The 15000-nt window shown below is 60.1% G+C and overlaps 1 non-coding gene across 1 annotated transcript; it reads right to left on the bottom strand.

Annotated features, from left to right (window-relative positions):
- Nucleotides 1–4349: 4349 nt before the first annotated feature.
- On the bottom strand, nucleotides 4350–4468 carry LOC131862613 (5S ribosomal RNA). The gene has a single exon (XR_009361552.1). It is a non-coding gene; the product is annotated as a 5S ribosomal RNA (ribosomal RNA).
- Nucleotides 4469–15000: the final 10532 nt, after the last annotated feature.

Raw genomic sequence — 15000 nt, 5'->3', positions numbered from 1 at the left:
ATTGGAGCGCATCAAAGGTGCGCAATGCTGGTGCGAACCCGGGAGCGCTCCGATGTGTGCTCCAAGGTGCGGCGTGCACGAAGTCCGAGCCCGGTTTGCCCCGGGTGCGCACCTCGCGTGCACCTTCGCCGGGGTGAGCACCTTGGTGTGCAGACCTTGGTTGGGTTGCGCGCCCTGGTGCGCACCAAGGAGCGCTCTGAAGTGTGCTCCAAGGTGCGGCGTGCACGAAGTCGGAGCCCGGTTTGCCCCGGGTGTGCACCTCGGGTGCGCACCTCGCGTGCACCTTCGCTGCGGTGGGCACCTTGGCTGGGTTGCGCGCCTTGGTGGGCACCATGCAGTGCACGAAGTCGGAGCCCGGATTGCCCCGGGCGCGCACCTCCGCCAGGGTGGGCACCTTGGTGCGCACAACTTGCCTGGGCTGCGCACCAGGAAGGGCTCAAGATGGCACCCGCGTTCCGTTTTTTTCACTATCTTTCAGAACGGAAATTTTAAAATCTCGTTTTTTTTTGCCTTTTCTGGAAATTAGTGAAGGCAGCGCATCAAAGGTGCGCAACGCTGGTGCGAACCTGGGAGCGCTCCGATGTGTGCTCCAAGGTGCGGCGTGCACGAAGTCGGACCCCGGTTTGCCCCGGGTGCGCACCTCGCGTGCACCTTGGTGCGCACACCTTGGCTGGGTTGCGCGCCCTGGTGGGCACCATGGTGCGCACCAAGGAGCGCTCCGAAGTGTGCTCCAAGGTGCGGCGTGCACGAAGTCGGAGCCCGGTTTGCCCCGGGTGCGCACCTCGCGTGCACCTTCGCCGCGGTGGGCACCATGGCGTGCACGAAGTCGGAGCCCGGTTTGCCCCGGGTGCGCACCTCGCGTGCACCTTCGCCGGGGTGGGCACCTTGGTGTGCAGACCTTGGCTGGGTTGCGCGCCCTGGTGGGCACCATGGTGCGCACCAAGGAGCGCTCCGAAGTGTGCTCCAAGGTGCGGCCTGCACGAAGTCGGAGCCCGGTTTGCCCCGGGTGTGCACCTCGGGTGGGCACCTTGGTGCGCATGCCTTGCCTGGGCTGCGCACCAGGGCGGGCTCAAGATGGCACCCGCGTTCCTTTTTTTTCACTATCTTTCAAAACGGAAATTTTAAAATCTCATTTTTTTTTGCCTTTTTCTGGAAATTAGTGAAGGCAGCGCATCAAAGGTGCGCACCTCGCTGCCCACCACGGTGCGCAACGCCGGTGGGCACCCGGGAGTGCTTCGAAGTGTGCTCCAAGGTGCTGCGTGCACGTTGTCGGAGCCCGGTTTGCCCCGGGTGCGCACCTCGCGTGCACCTTCGTCGGGGTGGGCACCTTGGCTGGGTTTGCCCCGGCTGCGCTCCGAAGCGGGGTTATTGGAGCGCCGCCTCTTTTTTTGTCGGAGCGTTTGGTGGGGTTTCTCGCATTGGCTCTTCCGAGGCCCGGTTGCCACCCTGGCGCGCACGAAGTCGGAAGTAGGGTTAATTGCCCGGGTGCGCACCTTTGCCAGGGTGGGCACCTTACCTGGGCTGCGCACCAGGGCGGGCTCAAGATGGCACGCGCGTTCCGTTTTTTTCACTATCTTTCAAAACGGAAATTTTAAAATCTCCTTTTTTTTTTGCCTTTTCTGGAAATTAGTGAAGGCAGCGCATCAAAGGTGCGCACCTCGCTGCCCACCTTGGTGTGCTCTGAGGTGCGCACCCGGGAGCGCTACGAAGTGTGCTCCAAGGTGCGGCGTGCACGTTGTCGGAGCCCGGTTTGCCCCGGGTGCGCACCTCGCCTGCACCTTGGCCGGGGTGGGCACCTTGGCTGGGTTTGCCCAGGGTGCGCTCCGAAGCGGGGTTACTGGAGCGCCCCCTCTTTTTTTGTCAGAGCGTTTGGTGGGGTTTCTCGCATTGGCTCTTCCCAGGCCCGGTTGTTGGGTGCGCTCCCACCCTGGCGCGCGCGAAGTTGGAAGTTGGGTTAATTGCCCGGGCGCGCACCTTCGCCAGGGTGGGCACCTTGGTGCGCACACCTTGGCTGGGCTGCGCACCAGGGCGGGCTCAAGATGGCACCAGCATTCCCTTTTTCTCACTATCTTTCAAAACGGAAATTTTAAAATCTCGTTTTTTTTTTGCCTTTTATGGAAATTAGTGAAGGCATCGCATCAAAGGTGCGCACCTCGCTGCCCACCTTGGTGTGCTCCGAGGTGCCCACCACGGTGCGCAACGCCGGTGCGAACCCGGGAGCGCCCCGATGTGTGCTCCAAGGTGCGGCGTGCACGAAGTCGGACCCCGGTTTGCCCCGGGTGCGCACCTCGCGTGCACCTTGGTGCGCACACCTTGGCTGGGTTGCGCGGCCTGGTGGGCACCATGGTGCGCACCAAGGAGCGCTCCGAAGTGTGCTCCAAGGTGCGGCGTGCACGAAGTCGGAGCCCGGTTTGCCCCGGGTACGCACCTCGCGTGCACCTTCGCCGGGGTGGGCACCTCGGCTGGGTTGCGCGCCCTGGTGCGCACCAAGGAGCGCTCCGAAGTGTGCTCCAAGGTGCGGCGTGCACGAAGTCGGAGCCCGGTTTGCCCCGGGTGCGCACCTTCGCCGCGGTGCGCACCATGGCGTGCACGAAGTCGGAGCCCGGTTTGCCCCGGGTGCGCACCTCGCGTGCACCTTCGGCGGGGTTGCGCGCCCTGGTGGGCACCATGGTGCGCACCAAGGAGCGCTCCGAAGTGTGCTCCAAGGTGCGGCGTGCACGAAGTCGGAGCCCGGTTTGCCCCGGGTGCGCACCTCGCGTGCACCTTCGGCGGGGTTGCGCGCCCTGGTGGGCACCATGGTGCGCACCAAGGAGCGCTCCGAAGTGTGCTCCAAGGTGCGGCGTGCACGAAGTCGGAGCCCGGTTTGCCCCGGGTGCGCACCTCGCGTGCACCTTCGCCGCGGTGGGCACCATGGCGTGCACGAAGTCGGAGCCCGGTTTGCCCCGGGTGCGCACCTCGCGTGCACCTTCGCCGGGGTGGGCACCTCGGCTGGGTTGCGCGCCCTGGTGCGCACCAAGGAGCGCTCCGAAGTGTGCTCCAAGGTGCGGCGTGCACGAAGTCGGAGCCCGGTTTGCCCCGGGTGCGCACCTCGCGTGCACCTTCGCCAGGGTGGGCACCTCGGTGCGCACACCTTCTCAATGTTTTCTTGCCTTTTCTGGAAATTGGTGAAGGCAGCGCATCAAAGGTGCGCACCTCGGTGTGCTCCGAGGTGCGAACCCGAGAGCGCTCCGAGGTGCCCACGAAGTCGAAAGTCGGGTTAATTGCATTGTTTTCCCCGGGTGCGCTCCGAGGTGCGCAACATCGGCGCGCACCAAGGAGGGCTCCGAAGTGTGCTCCAAGGTGCGCACGATGGCGTGCACCTCTGGTGCGCACGATTCGGAGCTCGGTTTGACCGGGGTGCGCACACCTTGGCTGGGTTGCGCACCTTTTGTGCGCTCCAAGGTGCGCACGAAGTCGGAGCTCGGTTTGCCCCGGGTGCGCACCTTCGCCAGGGTGCGCACCTTGATGCGCACGCCTTGGCTGGGCTGCGCACCTTGGTGGGCGCCATGGTGCGCACCTTTCGTGCGCTCCAAGGTGCGCACGAAGTCGGAGCTCGGTTTGCCCCGGGTGCGCACCTTGGTGGGCGCCATGGTGCACTCCGAGGTGCCCAAGATTGGTGCGCACCAAGGAGCGCTCCGAAGTGCGCTCCAAGGTGCGCGCGAAGTCGAAAGTTGGGTTAATTGTCCGGTTTGCCTCGGGTGCGCACCTTGCGTGCACCTTCGCCAGGGTGGGCGCCTTGGTGCGCACACCTTGGCTGGGCTGCGCACACCTTGGCACCCGCGTTTCCTTCATTTTAAATTTTTTTTTTTTACAATCTCTCAAGTGGGAAATTCTATAATCTCAACTTTTTTTGCCTTTTCAGGAAACTTTTGAATGGAGCGCATCATTGGTGCGCTCCGAAGTGTGCTCCAAAGCTCTCTCCAGCTGCGTGCACCTGCCCCGGCCGCGCACCCGGCCCCGCCCAGCTTCGCTCACCTGTCCCGGGCGTCTGGTGCGGAACCTTAGAGTAAGAAACATCACCGTGCACCTTGGCCAACGTGCGCGACTCGACCGAGCGCGCACTGGCCGAGGTGCACACCGATTTCACCTGGGTGCGCGCGCAGCACCTCGGGCGCACCGGGGTGCGCGCACAACGCCCGGGTTGCACCGTGGCCTGTGTGCTCGGGGCGCCTCGGGTGCGCGCTCGGTGTCGCCCCCGCGCGCGCGGTAGTGCGGGCAGCGCACCCCGGCCCGGCCCGGCCCCGACGAGAACGCAAACGGGCAAAAGGTTTATTCAAATAGCATTGCGACGCCCGGCGAAAAACTAAAAAAGGGTGCAACACCGGGACTTCCCGGGAGGTCACCCATCCCAGTACTACTCCGGCCCAAGCGCGCTTAACTGCGGAGTTCTGATGGGATCCGGTGCACTAACGCTGGTATGATCGCACCCGTTATGAGCTTGTCGCAGTGTGTACTTAGCAAACCGCGACCCACGTGCGAATCCACCCCGGCCACCCACCCCCGTCGAGGTGCACACCCTCCCTCGCGAAGTGCGCCCCGTTCGCCAAGTGTGAGCCCTGCCCGGGTGCGCGCACCTTGCTAGGGCGTCGGGTGTGCACCCGGCCCGGCCTACGTGCGTGCACCTGGAGGGGGCGTCGTGTGCGTGCAGTGTCCCGTCTGCAACGCGGTGCCCACACACCACCTCGGGCGCAACGACCTGCGCTCACATGTGGGCCGAGTGCACCTTGGTGCATGTTCGGGGCGCCTCGGGTGCACGCTCGATCTTGCCCCGGTGCACCAAGGCGCTCGGTTTGCCCCGGGTGCGCACTTGGTGCAAGGTGGGCACCCAAAATAGGGATCAAGCACCAAAACACAAGTTTCGGGATGCAAAATGGGACCCAAGGACCACAAATGCGTTCCAAGACCCATGATGGGTCCACGAGAACAAAAATGTGTTCCGAGACTTAATAAACAAATATTGGGTTTTAGGAGAAGAAACATGCTCTGATGCCCAAAACGAGAATCGACCCCGAAAAGGCCACAGGCCAAAAGTGGGATGCGAGACAAAAAAAAATGGGACCCGAGGACCAAAATTGGGTTCCCAGGTCGAAGACAGGGCAACCGGACAAGAAACGACCTCTAAGGCTCGAAATGAGTCCCGACGACTAAAACTTGACAAGAAGCACCCATCAGGCACCCAACTCGACACCCATGGGATGCCGACCCACCCGGGCTTCCACCTAGCACACCTTGGCACCCACCCACCCTCGCACCCAACCTCGCACCCAACTTAGCACCTTTGAACCCACATTGGCACTCACCCTGACCCTGGCACCTTGGAACCCACATTGGCACTCACCTTGACCCTGGCACCCACCTTTGCACTCACCTTGGGACCCACCCTGGCTCCCACCTCGGCACCCACCCAGACACCCACCTTGGTTCCTTGGCACCCACCTTGGATCCTTGGCACCCACCCCGACACCCACCTTGGCACGCAACTTGGCTACTTGCCACCCACCTTGGCTCCTTGACGCCCACCCCGACAACCACCCCGTGACCTACCCTGGCTAGGGTTGGTGCACACCCACCCTGGTGCCCACCTTGGCACCCACCCTATGACCCACCTTGGCACGCACCTTAGTACCCACCCCGTTACCCACCCTAGGACCCACCCCGTGACCCACCTTGGCCAGGGTGGGTGCACCCACCCTGGTGCCCACCTTGGCACCCACCCATCCTAGCACCCAGCCTGTGACCGGGCTTGGAACCCAACCTTGCACCCGCACCCGTCTTGGCCAGTGTGGGTGCGCACCCATCCTGGCACCCACGTTGTGACACACCCTTTAACCCACGCACCCTAGCACCCACGTTGGCACCCACCTTGGAACCCAACCTAGCAACTTGGCACCCACCCCGTGACCCACCTTGGCATCCACCATAGCAGTCGCCGACTTGGCACCCACCTCGGCACCCACCTTGACACTTGTGGACCCACCTTGCCACTCACCCTAGCATCGACCCATCCTAGCACCCACCCTGGCACCTTTGCACCCTAGCACTCACCCATCCTAGCACCTAACCTGTGACCCACCTTGACACTCACCCTCGCACCCACCTTGGAACCCAACCTAGCACCCACCCACCCTGACACCAACCCTAGCACCTACCCACCCTTGCACCCACCCTGTGACCCATCTTGGCACCCACCCATCCTACCACTCAACCTATCACCCACCTTCTCACCCACCTTGGCATCCACCTTAGCACCCACCCACACTGGCACCTTGGCACCCACCTCGGGCAAGGTGGGTGCACACCCACCCTGGCACCCAATTTAGAACCCACCGAGCATGTTACCCACCTTGGCACCCACATTGCAGCCCACCCTAGTACCCACCCTATGACCCACATTGGCATCCACACCCTAGCACCCAGGCACCTCGACACCCGCCTTGACACCCACCCTAGCACTGAACCTGTGACCCACCTTGGAACTCACCCTAGAACCCACCCACCCTGTGAACCACCTTGGCATCCACCTTAGCACCCACCCACCTTGGCACCCACTCTAGCACTCACCCATCCTAACACCCAACTTGTTACCCACCTTGGCACCCGCCCTCGCGTCCACCTTGAAACCCACCCTAGCACCCACCCACGCAGGAGCCCACCTTGGCACCCAACCTAACACCCACGCATCCTGGCACCCAACTTGTGACCCACCTTGGAACCCACCCTAGTACCCACCTTTGAACCCACTATATCACCAACCCACCTTGGCACCCACCCTATGACCCTCTTTGGAATCCACCCTAGCACGCACCCACCCTGGCACCCACCATGGAGCGCACCCTAGCACCCACCCACCTCGGCACGCACCTCAACACCCACCTTGGTGTGCGCACTGCGCCAACCTCTCAAAGACCCTATGTGGTGCGCTCCAAAGTGTACACCTTTGGTGCGCTCCAAGGTGCGCACCTTTGGTGCACACCGAGGTGCACACCAAAGTGTGCACCGAGGTGAGCACCAAAGTGCACTCCAGGGTGCACACCAAGGCGTGCACCTTTGGTGCGGTCAATGCAAACGAATTCGGAAGTTGGGGTCGATGTCCTAATCGCTGCTGCAGACTACACGTATGAGAATCGGACAAATAGCTTTATATAGGGGAGGTGTTGCGTTTGATGGGTCGACTCCCCTGGTTGTGTGCACTGCACCAACTTCAAAGACCCTGTCTTGTTTAAGAAGTCAAAAGTTGGGGTGGATGTCCTAATCATTGCTGCAGTCTACGCATGTATGAGAATCAGACAAATAGCTTATATAGGGGAGGTGTTGCATTCGGTGGGTTGACTCCCCTGGTTGTGCGCACTGCGCCAACCTCAAAGACCCCGCATAGCAGAAGAAGTCGGAAGTCGGATTTTGGTGAGCACCAAGGCGTGCACCTTTGGTGCGGTCAACGCAGACGAATTCAGAAGTTGGGGTGGATGTCCTAATCGTTGTTGCAGGCTACACATGTATGAGAATCAGACAAATAGCTTATATAGGGGAGGTGTTGGGTTTGATGGGTCAACTCCCTTGGTTGTGCGCATTACGCCAACCTCAAAGACCTTGTTTTCGTTAAGAAGTCAAAAGTTGGGGTCAATGTCCTAATGGCTCCTGCAGGCTACACATGTATGAGAATCGGACAAATAGCTTATATAGGGGAGGTGTTGGGTTTGATGGGTCGACTCCCCTGGTTGTGCGCATTACGTCAACCTCAAAGACCTTGTTTTCGTTAAGAAGTCAAAAGTTGGGGTCGATGTCCTAATTGCTCCTGTAGACTACACATGTATGAGAATCAGACAAATAGCTTATATAGGGGAGGTGTTGGGTTTGATGGGTTGACTCCCCTAGTTGTTCGCATTACACCAACCTCAAAGACCTTGTTTTCGTTTAGAAGCCGAAAGTTGGGGTCGATGTCCTAATTGCTCCTGCAGGCTACGCATGTATGAGAATCAGACAAATAGCTTATATAGGGGAGGTGTTGGGTTTGATGGGTCGACTCCCCTGGTTGTGCGCATTGCGCCAACCTCAAAGACCCTGCATTGCGGATGAAGTCGAAAGTCAGAGTTTGGTGTGCTACAAGGTGTGGTCGAAGGTGCTCACCTAGGTGTGCACCTTTGGAGCACAGGAAAAGTGCCCTCCAAAAGTGCGCACCTTTGGAGTGCACAAAAGTGCCCTCCAAAAGTGCGCACCTTTGGAGCGCAGAAAAGTGCCCTCCAAAAATTGCCCTCCAAAAGTGCGCACCTTTGGAGCGCAGAAAAGTGCCCTCCAAAAGTGCGCACCTTTGGAGCGCAGAAAAGTGCCCTCCAAAAAGTGCCCTCCAAAAGTGCGCACCTTTGGAGCGCAGAAAAGTGCCCTCCAAAAGTGCGCACCTTTGGAGCGCAGAAAAGTGCCCTCCAAAAAGTGCCCTCCAAAAGTGCGCACCTTTGGAGCGCAGAAAAGTGCCCTCCAAAAAGTGCCCTCCAAAAGTGCGCACCTTTGGAGCGCAGAAAAGTGCCCTCCAAAAAGTGCCCTCCAAAAGTGCGCACCTTTGGAGCGCAGAAAAGTGCCCTCCAAAAAGTGCCCTCCAAAAGTGCGCACCTTTGGAGCGCAGAAAAGTGCCCTCCAAAAAGTGCCCTCCAAAAGTGCGCACCTTTGGAGCGCAGAAAAGTGCCCTCCAAAAGTGCGCACCTTTGGAGCGCACAAAAGTGCCCTCCAAAAGTGCGCACTTTTGGTGCGCACCAAGGCGCTGGTTCGGTCGTTGCAGGCGAGTTCGGAAGTTGGGGTCGATGTCCTGAGCGGAGGTGCAAACTACACAGGTGTCGGAATCGGACAAATAGCTTATATAGGGGAGGTGTATGCTTCGATGGGTCGACTCCCCAGGTTGAGCGCACCGCGCCAACCTCAAAGACCCTACGGTATGGATGAAGTCGGAAGTTGGGTCCGATGACCAATTCGATTAGTAGGTATGCTCATGAGGTCGGAATTTGGGTCCGATGACCTGCCATGTGCAGGAAGGCGAATGTTGACACTGTGCGTTGCAAGGTGCACACCAAGGCGCTGGTGCGGTCTTTTTAGTCGAGTTCGGAAGTTGGGGTCGATGTCCTGATCGGAGGTGCAAGCTACACAGGTGTGGGAATCGGACAAATAGCTTATATAGGGGAGGTGTATGCTTCGTTGGGTCGACTCCCCGGGTTGAGCGCACCGCGCCAACCTCAAAGACCCTACGGTATGGATGAAGTCGGAAGTTGGGTCCGATGACCGATTCGATATGTAGGCATACTCGCGAGGTCGGAATTTGGGTCCGATGACCTGCCACGTGCAGGAAGGCGAATGTTGGCACTGTGCGTTGCAAGGTGCGCACCAAGGCGCTGGTTCGGTCGTTGGAGGCGAGTTCGGAAGTTGGGGTCGATGTCTTGATCGGAGGTGCAAACTACACAGGTGTGGGAATCGGACAAATAGCTTATATAGGGGAGGTGTATGCTTCGTTGGGTCGACTCCCCGGGTTGAGCGCACCGCGCCAACCTCAAAGACCCTACGGTATGGATGAAGTCGGAAGTTGGGTCCGATGACCGATTCGATATGTAGGCATACTCGCGAGGTCGGAATTTGGGTCCGATGACCTGCCATGTGCAGGAAGGCGAATGTTGGGACTGTGCGTCGCAAGGTGCGCACCAAGGCGCTGGTGCCGTCGTTGCAGTCGAGTTCGGAAGTTGGGGTCGATGTCCTGGTCAGAGGTGCAAACTACACAGGTGTGGGAATCGGACAAATAGCTTATATAGGGGAGGTGTATGCTTCGATGGGTCGACTCCCTGGGTTGAGCGCACCGCGCCAACCTCAAAGACCCTACAGTATGGATGAAGTCGGAAGTTGGGTCCGATGACCGATTCGATACGTAGGCATATTGGCGAGGTCTGAATTTGTGTCCGATGACCTGCCATGCGCAGGAAGGCGGAATTTGGGTCCGATGACCGAGTTGATGGCGTGCCATGCGCAGAAAGGCGGAATTTGGGTCCGATGACCGAGTTGATGTTGATGGCCCGCCATGCACAGGAAGGCGGAATTTGGGTCCGATGACCGATTTGAAGGCGTGCCATACGCAAAAAGGCGGAGTTTGGGTCCGATGACCGAGTTGATATTGATGGCCCGCCATGCGCAGGAAGGCGGAATTTGGGTCCGATGACCTGACATACGCATGGAGTCCGACTCGGGGGCCGATGTTCGATTCGATGACTTGCATTGTGGGTAAAGTCGGAAGTTGTGGTCTTTGACCCGATTCGATGACCAGACTTCGGCTGCTTGAGAATCGGACAAATAACTTATATAGGGGAGGTAGTGTTCTCGAGCATCCTCCCCCCGTGCCCGTTTATGTCGATTGATGCTGGTGCTCGACTGGTTGGAGCGCTCGGATGCAAAAATCTTGCACCAGGATTTATCGATTGTGATGGACACGGCAAGTCTCCTGATTGCTATGCAGGAGCTCATCGTGAATCTCTATGCGGCCTTGGTATGGACTCGACCTGCGGAATGGTTCGGCAATGGTAGTCGCTCCAACACGTCCTTGCAATGGCCACAGAGGTGATTCGACTAGAGCTCCAGTCTAGCTTTTGGGTTGCTTGGCGGACTGGTATAGCCGCGATCGAGTTCCGGCCATGAACGTTTTAGATAGCTCTTGGGCTTTCTGGGACGGAAGTCGGAAGTTTGGGCTGTTGTCCGATTTGATGACCATTCTTCGGATGTGTGAGAATCGGACAAATAACTTATATAGGGGACTGTGTTGTCTCACGCAGCCCCCTCCGTGCCCCTCTATCTCGACCGATGTTGGTGCTTGAAAGGGTTGGGATCGCTCGGATTTATAAACGTGCACCACCATTTGTCGAGTGTGAGGGACGCGGCAGGTCTCCTAAATGCTATGCGAGCGCTCTCTGAGAATCTCTATCCGGCCTCGACACAGACTAGTCTTGCTGAATGGTTTGGCACTGGTAGTCGATCCAACACGTCGTTGTTGTGGCCGCCTAGGCGATTCGATTCGAGCCCCCGTCTAGCTTTTGGGTTGCTTGGCGGATTTTGCCCTATCCGCAAGTGAGCTCGGTCCCTAAACGTTCGAGAAACCCGATTGCTATGCGCCGACTCTCTTTCTTGCGAGCCTCCATCTAGCTTTTGGGTCTCTACGGAACGGAAGTCGGAATCTGGGACCGTTGTTTGATTCGACGAGGCAGACTACGGTTGTGCGAGAATCGGACAAATAACTTATATAGGGGAGGTGTTGACTGGAGCATTCTCCCCCGTGCCCCTCTAACTCGACCAATGCTGGCGCTCGAACGGTGGTAGCGCTCGGATTTTCATTGAGCGCCAGCATTGGTCGATTTAGAGGGGCATGCGAGATTCCCGAATGCTATGCGAGGGCTCTAACGGAAATGTCTATTGGTTTCGGTATGGATGCAATTGCGAGTGGTTCGGCAAAGGTAGTCGTTCCGATGCGTCCATGTCGTGGCCAAATCGATAATTCGATTTGAGCCCTCGTATAGCATTTGGGTCTCTCGATGTGATTCCGCATTCCAGTCCCTTTGGGCACTGCTTGAGCCGCATCCCAGGGGGTTCCCTTCCCAATAATCTGCCTCGCAACCCGATTGCTATGCGGTGAGGCTCCTCGGCCGCCTCGGAACTATCTGTGTATCAGACGCATCGCGGGATAAGGGGTTGGCAACGGTAGTCGCCCCAAGCGCGTCCGATGCTTGGACCATTCCGAGGCGGCCCTGAAGCCTCTTCCGTCTAGCCGTTGGGTCCTTCTCGCCGCATCCCTCGCCTCGCACCCCGATTGCTATGCGGTGAGGCTCCTCGGCCGCCTCGGAACTATCTGTGTATCGGACGCGTCGCGGGATAAGGGGTTGTCACTGGTAGTCGCCCCAAGCGCGTCCGATGCTTGGACCATTCCGAGGCGGCCCTGAAGCCTCTTCCGTCTAGCCGTTGGGTCCTTCTCGCCGCATCCCTCGCCTCGCACCCCGATTGCTATGCGGTGAGGCTCCTCGGCCGCCTCGGAACTATCTGTGTATCGGACGCGTCGCGGGATAAGGGGTTGTCATTGGTAGTCGCCCCAAGCGCGTCCGATGCTTGGACCATTCCGAGGCGGCCCTGAAGCCTCTTCCGTCTAGCCGTTGGGTCCTTCTCGCCGCATCCCTCGCCTCGCACCCCGATTGCTATGCGGTGAGGCTCCTCGGCCGCCTTGGAACTATCTGTGTATCGGACGCGTCGCGGGATAAGGGGTTGTCACTGGTAGTCGCCCCAAGCGCGTCCGATGCTTAGACCATTCCGAGGCGGACCCGAAGCCTCTTCCGTCTAGCCGTTGGGTCCTTCTCGCCGCATCCTTCGCCTCGCACCCCGATTGCTATGCGGTGAGGCTCCTCGGCCGCCTCGGAACTATCTGTGTATCGGACGCGTCGCGGGATAAGGGGTTGTCACTGGTAGTCGCCCCAAGCGCGTCCGATGCTTGGACCATTCCGAGGCGGACCCGAAGCCTCTTCCGTCTAGCCGTTGGGTCCTTCTCGCCGCATCCCTCGCCTCGCACCCCGATTGCTATGCGGTGAGGCTCCTCGGCCGCCTTGGAACTATCTGTGTATCGGACGCGTCGCGGGATAAGGGGTTGTCACTGGTAGTCGCCCCAAGCGCGTCCGATGCTTGGACCATTCCGAGGCGGACCCGAAGCCTCTTCCGTCTAGCCGTTGGGTCCTTCTCGCCGCATCCCTCGCCTCGCACCCCGATTGCTATGCGGTGAGGCTCCTCGGCCGCCTTGGAACTATCTGTGTATCGGACGCGTCGCGGGATAAGGGGTTGTCACTGGTAGTCGCCCCAAGCGCGTCCGATGCTTGGACCATTCCGAGGCGGACCCGAAGCCTCTTCCGTCTAGCCGTTGGGTCCTTCTCGCCGCATCCCTCGCCTCGCACCCCGATTGCTATGCGGTGAGGCTCCTCGGCCGCCTTGGAACTATCTGTGTATCGGACGCGTCGCGGGATAAGTGGTTGTCACTGGTAGTCGCCCCAAGCGCGTCCGATGCTTGGACCATTCCGAGGCGGCCCCGAAGCCTCTTCCGTGTAGCCGTTGGGTCCTTCTCGCCGCATCCCTCGCCTCGCACCCCGATTGCTATGCGGTGAGGCTCCTCGGCCGCCTTGGAACTATCTGTGTATCGGACGCGTCGCGGGATAAGGGGTTGTCACTGGTAGTCGCCCCAAGCGCGTCCGATGCTTGGACCATTCCGAGGCGGCCCCGAAGCCTCTTCCGTGTAGCCGTTGGGTCCTTCTCGCCGCATCCCTCGCCTCGCACCCCGATTGCTATGCGGTGAGGCTCCTCGGCCGCCTTGGAACTATCTGTGTATCGGACGCGTCGCGGGATAAGGGGTTGTCACTGGTAGTCGCCCCAAGCGCGTCCGATGCTTGGACCATTCCGAGGCGGACCTGAAGCCTCTTCCCTCTAGCCGTTGGGGCTTTCTCGCCGCATCCCTCGCCTCGCACCCTGATTGCTATGCTGTGAGGCTCCTCGGCCGCCTTGGAACTATCTGTGTATCGGACGCATCGCGGGATAAGGGGTTGGCAGTGGTAGTCGCCCCAAGCGCATCCGATGCTTGGACCATTCCGAGGCGGCCCTGCAGCCTCTTCCGTCTAGCCGTTGGGGCCATCTCGCCGCATCCCCCACCTCGCACCACGATTGCTATGCGGTGAGGCTCCTTGGCCGCCTCGGAACTATCTGTGTATCGGACGCATCGCGGGATAAGGGGTTGTCACTGGTAGTCGCCCCAAGCGCGTCCGATGCTTGGACTATTCCGAGGCGGCCCTGCAGCCTCTTCCGTCTAGCCGTTGGGGCCATCTCGCTGCATCCCCCACCTCCTCGGCCGCCTCGGAACTATCTGTGTATCGGACGCATCGCGGGATAAGGGGTTGGCAGTGGTAGTCGCCCCAAGCGCGTCCGATGCTTGGACTATTCCGAGGCAGCCCTGCAGCCTCTTCCGTCTAGCCTTTGGGGCCATCTCGCCGCATCCCTCGCCTCGCACCCCGATTGCTATGCGGTGAGGCTCCTCGGCCGCCTGGGAACTATCTTCGTATCGGACGCATCGCGGGATAAGGGGTTGTCACTGGTAGTCGCCCCAAGCGCGTCCGATGCTTGGACTATTCCGAGGCGGCCCTGTGGCCTCTTCCGTCTAGCCGTTGGGGCCATCTCGCCGCATCCCCCACCTCGCACCCCGATTGCTATGCGGTGAGGCTCTTCGGCCGCCTTGGAACTATCTTCGTATCGGACGCATTGCGGGATAAGGGGTTGTCACTGGTAGTGGCCCCAAGCGCGTCCGATGCTTGGACTATTCCGAGGCGGCCCTGCAGCCTCTTCCGTCTAGCCGTTGGGGCCATCTCGCCGCATCCCCCACCTCGCACCCCGATTGCTATGCGGTGAGGCTCCTCGGCCGCCTTGGAACTATCTTCGTATCGGACGCATCGCGGGATAAGGGGTTGTCACTGGTAGTCGCCCCAAGCGCGTCCGATGCTTGGACTATTCCGACGCGGCCCTGTGGCCTCTTCCGTCTAGCCGTTGGGGCCATCTCGCCGCATCCCCCACCTCGCACCCCGATTGCTATGCGGTGAGGCTCCTCGGCCGCCTTGGAACCATCTTCGTATCGGACGCATCGCGGGATAGGGGGCTGTCACTGGTAGTCGCCCCAAGCGTGTCCGATGCTTGGACCATTCCTAGGCGGCCCTGAAGCCTCTTCCGTCTAGCCGTTGGGGCCTTCCCGCCCCATCCCTCGCCTCGCACCCCCGATTGCTATGCGGTGAGGCTCCTCGGCCGCCTTGGAACCATCTGTGTATCGGACGCATCGCGGGATAAGGGGTTGGCACTGGCAGTCGCCCCAAGCGCGTCCGATGCTTGGACCATTCCGAGGTGGCCCTGAAGCCTCTTCCGTCTAGCCGTTGGGGCCTTCCC

The sequence above is a fragment of the Cryptomeria japonica genome, unplaced genomic scaffold, assembly GCF_030272615.1.
Source record: "Cryptomeria japonica unplaced genomic scaffold, Sugi_1.0 HiC_scaffold_50, whole genome shotgun sequence".
NCBI lineage: Eukaryota > Viridiplantae > Streptophyta > Pinopsida > Cupressales > Cupressaceae > Cryptomeria > Cryptomeria japonica.
The sequence above is the reverse complement of the archived record's forward strand: the minus strand, read 5'-3'. Positions and strand labels throughout refer to the sequence as shown.